Genomic DNA, 12,680 nt, shown 5'->3' on the forward strand with positions numbered 1-12,680 from the left:
TCAATGCATTGATACCTTGTTGATGTTAAGGAAGATTAAAATGTTTTGAGCTAAAATGTGTTGAGTTAGGAATCCATAAATTGATATGATTTGATAAATAAGAAAGAGATTTGATTTGGTCTTTATGATAGACCCTTCTGATGTTGTGGTGGATTTCCTAACGTGTTCTGAGCTTGTCGGGGAGTAGTACTTAGCACTGAGAGGGAAATTTGGTATTTCTCCAAACCTATATGCCACCGTAGGGTTGTTTAATAATGATATTATTGGCCAGAGAGCCCGATTGTGATTATTACAGTTTTAAGGTTATACTCCTTCGCAAAGAGTATGACGCTTCCACCAACGGAGGTTTCAAACGTTGGTATTCCACGTAGCTCACGTGGGGTTGTCGGTTATAGGAAACTCCCCTGTCCATAAGAGTTATGTTTATTGAAATACCGAGTCACTCCGAGTTTTGATGTGGTAAGTCAAGTTGCCTATGATGATCTATAGTGATTTATGAGGTTTTTCTCCTACATTTCCTATCCAAGATGTTATGAGTTGCATGATTCAATGTCACTCAAGCCAGGTGTGTCATTATGGTCCGTATGTACGTTTTTACGAAATTTATGATATTATTTATATTTTGCATACGCCCCCACATACTCAGTACGTATCTTGTGCTAACCCACATATTTCTCTATGGGCTACATTCTTACCATGATTTAGGTTCAGGTACTCAGCCGCAGCCGCGACAGTGATATCCGAGTGTCACATCTATGTTCCTTCAGTGGTAAGTCCTCATGGTTCGAGGACCAAGTTGCTAGTTTTGGTACTTTTGTTTTGTGATCCCTTTGGTCTGTTGAGTCAGTTGGGGGTTTGTCCCAATGGCTCGTTGATTTTGCTGTATAGAGGCTATTTCAGACTAGTGTATTGTTGGGTCGGTTTGTGTATAGACATTCCATATATGTACAGTTTAACGATATTCTGTGCCATGTGCGAGATGATATGATATGTACTTATATATATCCTTAGCGTAGCGTGTATGTTGTTGTGTTGGAACCCAAGGGTAGTGTTTTGGCTTAAAGGGTTAGCTTAAGGCTACGTGTAGCCTTGGGCACCATGTGGTGTCTCGGGATGATATTTTGGGGTGTTACAAACTTGGTATCAGAGCCTAAGGTTGTGAAGAGTCCTAGGGAGTCTGACAAGCCGCATTACGTAGAGTCTTGAGCATCGGTGTGTAGCGCGCCACATCTATGATCAAGAGGCTGCGGGGCATTCTAGGAAAAGTTATTTCTTTCTTTCTACAAGAGTCTATCTTGCTTACAACTATTTCCTTCTACCGTTAATTCATGCGTTCTTACGATAAAAATGCCTCCACGTCGAGCTCGCGGAAACAACAACCAACCTCAACCCGTTGATCTGTTACATGAGACGGTATCCCATGCCAAATTTCGGGCAGCTTTTCAGATGCTAGCCCAGGTAGTTACCGCCAATACTCAGGCCAATGCTCCACCTCCGCAGGAAAATAATTCGGCAGCAGCACGAATTTATGACTTTATGTGGATGAATCCGCCAGAGTTTCATAGGTCGAGAGCAGGTGAGGACCCGCAGATGTATATTGATGAAATGAAGAAAATTACATAGATTATGCATGTGATCAAGGAGGAAAGTGTGGAGCTGGCTTCTTATCGGTTGTAGGATATTGCCTATGACTGGGTGTAGATGTGGAATAAGGGCAGAGAAGAAGATACCGCTCTGGTGACTTGGCAATTATTCCAAGATACTTTTTTGGATAGATTCTTTTTTCTTGAGTTATGGGAAGTTAAGATAGAGGAGTTTATGAATTTGAGACAAGGATCCATGTCGGTTAAGGAGTATTGTCTTAAGTTTAATCAGCTATCGAAGTATGCTCCCAATATGATGGCTGACTCGAGGACTAGTATAAACAAGTTTCTAACTGGGGTATCGAGTTATGTGGTGAAAGAATATAGATCTTCTATGATCAACAGGGAGATTGATCTTCCTAGGTTAATAATTCACGCCCAACAAATTGAGTCAGACAAGATAAAGGAAAGAGAAAGAGTAAGAGGGATTAAGAGAGTTAGATTGGAACAACAGGGGTCTGGTCAGACTAGATTCTCCGGAGGGAGTCACCCTCAGTTTCAGAGACGTCCATTTATACCTGCGCCTTCCTCATCTAGTGCTCCCATATATCAGGGCAGGCAGGAGCTCGGGAATAGGTCAGTACCTTCCAGGTCTCAGGACAGTATAAGCAACCAGCCTCATCCCCCTTCGTGTGCTAAGTGTGGTAAAGACCATTTTGGGGAGTGTTATATGGGGCAGCGGGGCTGTTTTGGTTGTGGAAAATTAGGCCACATACTTAGAGATTGCCCGTATGCCAGACAACGGAGTCATGATGCCCCTCTCCATAGTCAGGATACCAGTGCCCCCGCCTTCTGCAGCCCGTCCAGTTCCTCCTCAGAGTGCTTCATCTAGTACTGCTGGCGGCCAATGCCAGAATCGTTTATATGCTATACCACCTCATCAGGAGTAGGAGAACTCTCCCGATGTTGTCACTGGTATGCTTCATGTTTTCTATTTTGATGTCTATATGTTGATGGACCCCAGTTTGAATTTTTCTTATGTGACACCTTTGGTTGCTATAAATTTTGAAATGGATTCTGAACTAATTTCTGAGCCTATTTTGGTTTCTACTCCGGTAGGAGAGTCTGTCATTGCTTAGCGGGTGTATAAGAAATGTCCCATTACTATCTTTCATCAGGTTATGTATTCTGATTTGATTAAGCTAGATATGATTGACTTTGATATCATTCTGGGTATGGATTGGCTTCACTCATGCTATGCGTCTATTGATTGTCGTGCCCGTATGGTCAAGTTTCAATTTCCTGATGAACCTATCCTCGAATAGTTCGAGAGTTCTGTAATTCCTAAGGGTCATTTCATATCCTATCTCAAAGCTAGGAAGTTGATTTCCAAGGGTTGTATCCACCATTTGGTTCGGGTTAAATACACTAAGTCTGAAACCCCGACCATTTAGTCAATTAATGTTGTTAATGAGTTTCTTGATATCTTTTTGGAAGATCTCCCTGGAGTACCTCTTGATAGAGAATAGAGTTCGGGATTGACTTTCTTTCTGATACTCAGCTTATTTTCATTTCTCCATATCGCATGGCTCCCGCGGAACTTAAAGAGTTGAAGGAGAAATTGAAAGATCTTATAGACAAAAGCTTTATCAGACCTAGTGTGTCCCCGTGGGGTACACTGTCCTATTTGTGCGTAAGAAAGATGGTTCTTTGCGGATGTGTATTGATTACCGACAGCTTAATAGGGTTACTATCAAGAATAAATATCTGCTTTCCCGAATTGATGATTTATTTGATCAATTGCAAGGTGTGAGATACTTTTCGAAGATAGACCTTAGATCCGGTTATCACCAACTTAAGGTTAGGGAATGTGATATCCCCAAGACAGCCTTTCGAACCCATTATGGTTATTTTGAATTTCTAGTGATGTCTTTTGGGTTAACTAATGCTACAACGGCTTTCATGGATCTTATGAACCGTGTATTCCGGCCATATCTGGATTTAGTTATAATAGTATTCCTTGATGATATTCTTATTTACTCCCGAAGTGAGGGTGATAATGCGGATCATCTTCGAATCGTGTTGGAAACTCTTCGAACTCATTGATTGTATGCTAAGTTCAGTAAGTGTGAGTTCTGGCTGAACTCTGTAGCCTTCTTGGGTCATGTTGTTTCTTTCGAAGATATTAGAGTTGGTCCTCAAAATATAGAGGCTATAAAGAGTTGGCCTAGACCTATTTCTCCTTCTGATATCCGAAGTTTCTTGGGTCTAGCTGGTTATTATCATTGTTTTGTTGAAGGTTTTTCATCTATTACGTCTCTTATGACCCGTTTGACCCAAAAGAAAGTAAAGTTCCTGTGGTCCGAATCTTGCGAGAAGAGTTTTCAAGAGTTGAAGACTCGACTCACTTCAGCCCCTATGTTGACTTTGCCTGACAGTGTTGATGGTTTTGTGGTGTATTGTGATGCTTCCAGAGTCAGTTTGGGTTGTGTATTGATGCAAAAAGGCAAGGTTATAGCTTATGCTTCTAGGAAGCTAAAGCCTCACGAGAAGAATTATCCTACCCATGACCTTGAATTAGCTGCCGTGGTTTTTCCTTTAAAAATCTGGAGACATTATTTGTATGGTGTCCATGTCGACGTCTTCATGGACTATAAGAGCTTGCAGTATGTATTCACCCAAAAGGAGTTGAATCTTAGGCAGAGACGATGGTTAGAATTGTTGAAAGATTATGATATGAGCGTGCTATATCATCCGGGAAAGGCCAATGTAGTAACAGATACCCTTAGTCGAAAGTCCATGGGTAGCGTAGCACATGTGGAGATTGGTAAGAAGGAGTTACCCGTGAGGTACATCATTTGGCTAGATTGGGGGTTAGGTTGTTTGGTGATGCTGAGGGTAGTCTAGGAGTGCAAAGCGGTTCCGAATCCTCTTTAGTTTCGGAAGTGAAGGAGAAGCAAGATAGGGATCCTACCTTGGTCAGGTTAAAAAAGTTAGTTAAAGACCAAAAGGTGGAGGTTTTCTCCCAAGGGGGAGATGGCCTTTTGAGACTCCGAGAAAGATTATATGTTCCTGATGTTGATAACTTGAAGCAGAGGATTATGGTGGAAGCGCATGGTATGCGATACTCCATCCATCCTGGTGCTACCAAGATGTACCATGATTTGCGGGAAATCAATTGGTGGAACGGTATGAAGAGGAACATAGCAGAATTTGTGGCGAAGTATTCCACGTGTCAACAGGTTAAAATAGAGCATCAAAGGCCCAATGGTGTGATGGAAGAGTTTAACATTCCTACTTGGAAGTGGAAAGAAGTGAATATGGACTTCATAGTTGGTTTGCCTTCTTCTCGTCGCCATCATGATTCGATTTGGGTTGTTGTAGATCGGCTGACGAAATCAGCTCATTTCTTGCCTGTGCATTCATCGTATACAACTGAAGATTATGCTAGAATATATATTTGGGAACTCGTCAGACTTCATGGAATCCTTTTGGCTATTATTTCTGATAGAGGTACTCAGTTTACCTCTCAGTTTTGGAAATCTTTCCAGAAGGGTTTTGGTACCCAAATTCGTTTAAGTTCTGCTTTCCATCTGCAAACAGATGGTCAGGCCGAGCGGACTATTCAGACTTTAAAAGATATGTTGAGGGCTTGTGTGCTTGATTTTAAAGGTAGTTGGGATGAACACTTAGCATTAATCGAGTTTGCTTACAATAACAGTTTTCATGCTACTATTGGAATGGCCCCGTTTGAAGGTTTGTATGGTAAAAGGTGTAGATCACCCATTGGTTGGTTTGAAGTTGGTGAGGCTGCCGCGACTGGACCAGATGCGGTGTTCGAGGCCATAGAGAAGGTTAAGTAAATTCGGGAAAGGTTGAAAACCGCCCAAAGTCATCAAAAATCATACGCAGATGTAAGGAGGAAAGACCTTGATTTGATGTTAGTGATTTAGTGTACTTGAAAGTTTCACCCATGAAAGGGGTGAAGAGATTTGGGAAGAAAGGGAAACTAAGTCCCCGTTACATTGGTCCCTATAAGATTGTGGATCGCATTGGGAAGGTAGCGTATAAGGTTGAATTACCCGCGGAGTTATCTAATGTCCATCCGGTTTTCCATGTTTCTATGCTTAAGAAGTCTATTGGTGATTCTGTTGTGATTGATCCTTCCAAAAGCTCGGGTATTCAAGATAGTCTTTCATATGAAGAGATTTCGGTTGAGGTTTTTGACTTTCAAGTTCGTAGGCTAAGAAACAAGAAAGTTCCTTTGGTTAAAGTGCTTTGGCGAAATCAATCCGTGGAGAGTGCTACTTGGGAAGCCGAAGCGGATATGCGTGCCAAATATCCCCACCTCTTTCCTACGAATCCTGAGCATGTCAAAGGTATCGTTCTCTTTTGATTTAATCCTTATTGCTATGTTTATCTTGGCTTGTGTCTTTTCTATGATATCCAAAAAAAATCTAAAATGGAGTATATGCTTGGGCAAGATGATTTTTCTCTATATACTTATTTTCATAGTATTCTTAACCTACCTATCAACATTCGAGGATGAATGTTTCCAAGGGGGAGATGATGTGATGCCCCAGAAATTTTTTTTTCGTTAAGATCTCAGACGAAAATGTGTTGAATTCTGTTCTTTATCGTGATAAATAATTTTTCTATGTGGAATTTCTGGATATGCGACTCGTCATCGTGTAGAGCATCAAATAATCTTTCCAACGATATGTAGATCATCCAAAATGGATACTCGAGCGATGAGTTATGATCATTTCAATCTAACCGTGAATAGTGGTGAACAGTAAATATGTAGGAAAAAATACTGAGGCCAGGCAAATTTTAGAGTCAACTTCAAATGATCATAACTACTTGTACATAATGATCTGGGTGAGCTACTATATATCAACAGAAATCTCTGAAAGTCCTCTTTCCAATGAAATGGGTTTCATCCAATTTGGCCATCGGAGAAAAAAGTTATGGTCGATATACTTCAGCCTATCAAAACAGTCCACCAAAGGACAAATTTGACATAATTTGATTTTTAAGGGTATTTTGGTCATCCCCACTCCACTCCATTCGGGTAAACCATCGATTTAAGTCCATTAAGAGCATTCAATAGCTTATTTTTCTCCAAAATTTCCTAAGGCTCAAACCCCAACCCTACTACTCCAAATTTCATCCTTCTATGTCTCTTGATTGAACCGTAGAAATTTCAAATTGATTTGGAATTCGAGTTGATCATGTTAAGGGTTTCGACAAGCACCCTTTATTTTTGTGAATAAAGTTCCGGAGTCGAAAGTTCATATTCATTTTCCATTTTTAGGTATGTGGGGCTTTGAACAAGATTATCCTTTCGATCTTGTGCCCGGTTTTTTTGTTGAATTACATTGACATGAGATTTTACATGTTTTACCATGAACTGAAAATATGGTTTTATATCTTATATTATTGTCCATGAGCTATGGGATTATTTCATCCGATATGTGTATGATGTTAAGATGGAATTATGTCCAAAAAGTATTTGATTATGAGAGTATGATGATTTAATTTGTTAAGCCTTGATTTATACTATCATTCCATTATTTTCATATTATGAATTTATAATTAATATTGGAAATTCTATATCCCTACTATGGGTTGATGTCTCAAGTACCTTTAAATGCGAGTTGGATGGCAAATTGAGAAATGTTGATATTGAAGTTGCAATGAGTCTTGGTATTTTTCGGATGGTTTTGATAAGTTAAATTGTTGAAAATATTATGTATTGAGTCTTTATATCCTTGTCCAAATGTCTAGTCGGTTATGGTTCAATGCATTGATACCTTGTTGATATTGAAAAAGATTAAAATGTTTTAAGCTAAAATGTGTTGAGTTAGGAATCCACAAATTGATATGATTTGATAAATGAGAAAGAGATTTGATTTGGTCTTTATGATAGACCCTTGTGATGTTGTGGTGGGTTTCCTAACGCGTTTTGAGATTTTCGGGGAGTAGTACTTAGCACTGAGAGGGAAATTTGGTATTTCCCCAAACCTATGTGCCACCGTAGGGTTGTTTGATGATGATATTATTGGCCAGAGAGCTCGATTGTGATTATTCCAGTTTTAAGGTCGTACTCCCTGGCAAAGAGTATGACGGTCCCTCTAATGGGGGTTTCAAACGTTGGTATTCCACGTAGCTCACGTGGGGTTGTCGGTTATAGAAAACTCCCCTGTCCATAAGAGTCATGTTTATTGAAATACCGAGTCACTCCGAGTTTTGATGCGGTAAGTCAAGTTGCCTATGATGATCTATAATGATTTATGAGTTTTTTGTCCTACATTTCCTATCTAAGATGTTATGAGTTGCATGATTCAATGTCACTCAATTCAGGTGTGTCATTATGGTCCGTATGTACATTTTTATGAAATTTATGATATTATTTATATTTTGCATGCGGCCCCACATACTCAGTACGTATCTTATGCTGACCCACATATTTCTCTATGGGCTACATTCTTACCATGATGTAGGTTCAGGTACTCATCAGTAGCTGTGACAGTGATATTCGAGTGCCATATCTACGTTCTTTCAGTGGTGAGTCCTCATGGTTCGAGGACCAAGTTGCTAGTTTTGGTGCAATTTTTTGTGATCCCTTTGGTCTGTTGAGTCAGTTGGGGGTTTGTCCCAATGGCTTGTTGATTTTGCTGTATAGAGGCTATGTCAGACTAGTGTATTGTTGGGTTGGTTTGTGTATAGACATTCCATATATGTACAGTCTAACGATATTCCGTGCCATGTGCAAGATGATATGATATGTACTTATCTATATCCTTAGCGTAGCGTCTATGTTGTTGTGTTGGAACCCAAGAGTAGTTTTTTGGCTTAAAGGGTTAGCTTGAGGCTACATGTAGCCTTGGGCACTGTGTGGCATCTCGGGATTATATTTCAGGGCGTTACAGTTGCCTCTCATGCAGAGCATGATTTAGTGTCGTGGCATGACCCAACTAACGAATTAGTCGTTCTCTTTCCTTCTCTTTCTCATGCTTGGTCTCTATCTTCTTATTCTCTTTACCCCTCTTAGGTGTGAATTCTTATGTGTAACAGGTTTCTTAACTTTAGCCTTTTCAGGCTCATCAATTAGAATCAAATCAGGCTTAGGCGGTAGAAGCTTAGGCCGCTCAATCAGGTAGTTCAAAGAGGTCTTTGGTGGACTAGCCACCCCACACTCATCCCCTTCAATCATATTGATCATACATAAATCTTTATATTGAGAAGTTAGTGTGGGTTCTTTATATACATCAAATGCCACCTCTTCATCCTCTACCCTCATTTTGAGCGTTCCTTCTCTAACATCAATCAACGCTCCTCCAGTTTCTAAGAATGGATGCCCCAAGATAATTGGTACCTGTTCGTCTGCCTTAAAATCAAGAACAATAAAGTCAACAGGAATAATAAATTTATCAACCTTTATGAGGACATCCTCAATTATTCCTTCTGAATGTGCCATGAATCCGTCTGCTAGTTGCAAAACCACCTTGGTCGATTTAGGCTTTCCCAAGCCCAATATGTCAAACAAAGATAGGGGCATCAGATTCATGCTAGCCCCTAAGTCACTCAATGCATGTACCACTTTACTCCCAATTCAGATAGGGAGAGAAAACTTTCTCAAATCTCTTAATTTCTTGGGGATTTTCTATGTCATTACAGTGCTGCACTCTTCAGTGAGTGTTATCGCCCCCAAATCCTGAAATTTCACCTTATTAGCAACCATATCCCTCAAGTACTTTGCGTACTTGGGCATACCCTACAAAACATCTAACAAAGGTAAGTTAATGTAAAACTTTCTGAATGTATCAAAGAACTTCTTAAACATGGCATCCTCTTTCGCTTTAATTTACCTTTGAGGAAAGGGTAGTGGCGGTATATTCTTCTCTTTTTTTTAGTATCTTTTTCATTTAAGTACTCAGAATTTGTTGACTTATCATCAGCTTTTTCAGAAACCTATTGGTGAGTCAAATCTGCATCTACCTCCTGTGTTGCCTTAGAAGGCTTTTCTTGAAGCTCTTTACCGCTCCTCAAGGTAATTGCCATAACCTGCTTTGGATTTTCTGTATCTGCTGGCAAACCACCTTGTGGCCTAGTATTTAATTCTTGTTGTATCTTCCTTGCTTGAATCTCCAAGCTTCTATGAGCTTCTTGAGAATTTTTTATTTCTGCAGCCAATTGTGTCTGACTAGCTAGAAGCTGCTTCAACATCTCTTCCATGTTGCTAGTTGACTGATTCACTAGTGCGTGTGGTTGCTGAATTTGTTATGTTGGGCGTTCCATGATTGAGTTTGCCACTTCATGTTGTAGGCAATACCATAATTTTTCCTTTGAGCATTACCTACATACATTACCGATTCTGGATTGGACACACGCATAGACACTAAGTGGCCACTATTACCGCACACTTCACACCAACCTGTAACTTGTTGGATGGCATTGACTGTGGCTGCAGGTTGTGGAGCTCCCGATTTTAGGTTGCTAAACTAAGTGTTTATTATATTTTCCAATGTTGCAACCTGAGCTGATAAGGCAATAAACTGGTCTACCTCCAATACATCCGTAATTCTTTTCATGGCACTTTTAGAATCTGAATTCCACTCTAGATTTCCTTGTGCTATGCGGTTCAACAATATGTACAGCTTATCATAAGTCAACTCCAGCGCTTGAGCACCAACGATTGAATCTAGCAAAATCTTAGTATTGTAATTAAGTGCTTCTACAAAAGAATGAGCAAGTACCTCATTGGATTATTGGTGATGTGGACAATCCCTAAGAAGGGCCTTGAAGCGTTCCTAAGTGTGATATAGATTTTCATCAGGCTACAGTTTGAAGCTCACTATCTCACTGCGAAGTCTCGCAGTCTTGCCTGATTGAAAGAATCTGATAAGGAACTTTCTGGATAAGTCATCCCATAATGTAAGTGAATTGGCTGGCTTCGCATTCAACCACCTTTTAGCTTCCCCCAACAGTGAATGGGGAAAAAGTATCAGCCTCACATAATCTGTACTCACCCAGTTGAAATGAATGTATCAGTAAGCTCAATGAAAGTTTGCAAGTGATCTTCGTGTGAAAGCCCTATAAACTGTCCATTGCTGATTAGAAGTTGCACCATGTTGTTCTTTAACTCGAAATTCCTGCCAGATGCCGGTCTTTGAATTAGGGAAGTCAAGTTTGTCAAAAATAGGACAACCACTTTCCTTACTGTCCTGCGTGCTTGTTGTTCTGCAACCATTATAACAGGATGCTCTTAGTCTTCTTCTATTTATAGAAATTGAGAGAGACAGATTGCTCTCTCCTTCTTTGATAGAAGTATTGTTCGGGTTCGAAGATTGGTTCAACTAAATCCCTATCCCTTGCCAGCTTCCTAACCTTAAAACTTATTTTCCGCAATCACAAAACCAAGACCAAGTGTAAAAAAACCAAATAAATCTAAAAGTAAAACTAAAATAAACAATTTCCAAATAAAAAGTCCTGGCAATGGTGCCAAAAACTTGACAGCACCCAAGCGCACACACAAGTGTATGTGGTCTTATCAAGTAGTAAATTGGCCTTCAAGAAGCCAAGTATTGATCCAACAGAGACTTGATTTAGCAACGATTCAATTTTAGTTCACAAATTAGATTCATTTGATGCAAGCGTAACCAAAATGAGAGTTTGAAATTTGTAAATTGTAGAAAAATAAACAATATGGAAATTAAAGATCTTAAAGCAATCAATAGGAGAAAACCCAGGTTTAAAGCACTTTAAACAATCGTTCTATGTTATTGAATTTCATTTGTTAACTTGCTTATCTTGGTTGTTGATTCGTAGGGTTAATTGCATGATTATGGTTTCCCAACGTGGAAACGTCTAATCCTTTACCTAAGTTGAACCTTACAACTACATCGTTGAGTGGGGATGTAATAGTTCACTTAAGTTCTTTAAGCTATCATCCTACATTTGAATCAAGTTCGTCTCCTAAGTACATCCCTGTCCTAGGTGCTAAGTTCAATTCTTTATTTCATAAAAGAATAAAAACTCAAACTTTGTTCATTTCCTTATTCTATCTCCTATTTCCTCTCCCGAGATCAAAAAGTAGATAATTGATATATTCTATGGGTCGTGAATCCTTAAAATAGTTAAATAAAAGATGAACACATACTAATAATGATAAGCAAAGTTAAATGAATTTAATTCAAAACTATAATATTCATGTTCTTGGCTTTTACCCCGGAAAAGGGCATTTAGCCACACATAGTCATACTCGTAATCACAAGGTGGTAATTAACCACTAAAAACATGAATGAACTAAAAAAAAATAATAAAACCTAATAAAGAAGTTGTATAAGCCCCTTGATTTCCAAAAATATGTCCAAATATATATATAAAAACGTGATATACCATAGTATAGGAGCAAGCCAATTTCGTGTTGGACAAGGAAACTGTCAATTATTGAGCCCAAGACTAGGTGGTGCGTCTCATTGGATATAGCCTACTCCAGGTGAGGTTGAGCCTTGGATACATCACCACTCCATTCAATGCTACACCCTGGCCATATCCCTGCTCCAGGTGGGGCGGCGCCTTAATATCGCCCTGAGCCTCTGGAAGTTGCTCTCCAAATTTTGGTTTAGTGTTGAGTCTCCCCTCTTGGTTCCTTATCTTGTGGTGTATTTACCATGTATTTCAAGCCGAATTATCATCAAAATATCATCATATTCATATCCCAAATCATCCTACAAACTCACACCATACGAATTAGGAGACAAAAACAACACTACATCCATAACGACAAATCAAACTAAGAGCTAAACTAGGCTAGTTCACATTAATCTTTCACTTATTGCTCTAGCTGTACACTCACTCAAATTGAAATTTTATCACTAACAACAAGTTATTACACTCATAATCACACATTTAAATCATAAGAAATTCATTAAACACACTAGAATCCACCAGAATCAACTAGACAAGAACCTAGCTCAAGCTAGTCACGCTAGTTTTCCGGGTTGAACTTCTAAATGAATCTTTTAGTTACAAATTTATTTGGAATTCACTTTGAACATTATAAACACATGATTTAACCTTTTTATACAC

The sequence above is a fragment of the Capsicum annuum genome, chromosome 6 (genome assembly GCF_002878395.1).
Source record: "Capsicum annuum cultivar UCD-10X-F1 chromosome 6, UCD10Xv1.1, whole genome shotgun sequence".
Lineage (NCBI taxonomy): Eukaryota > Viridiplantae > Streptophyta > Magnoliopsida > Solanales > Solanaceae > Capsicum > Capsicum annuum.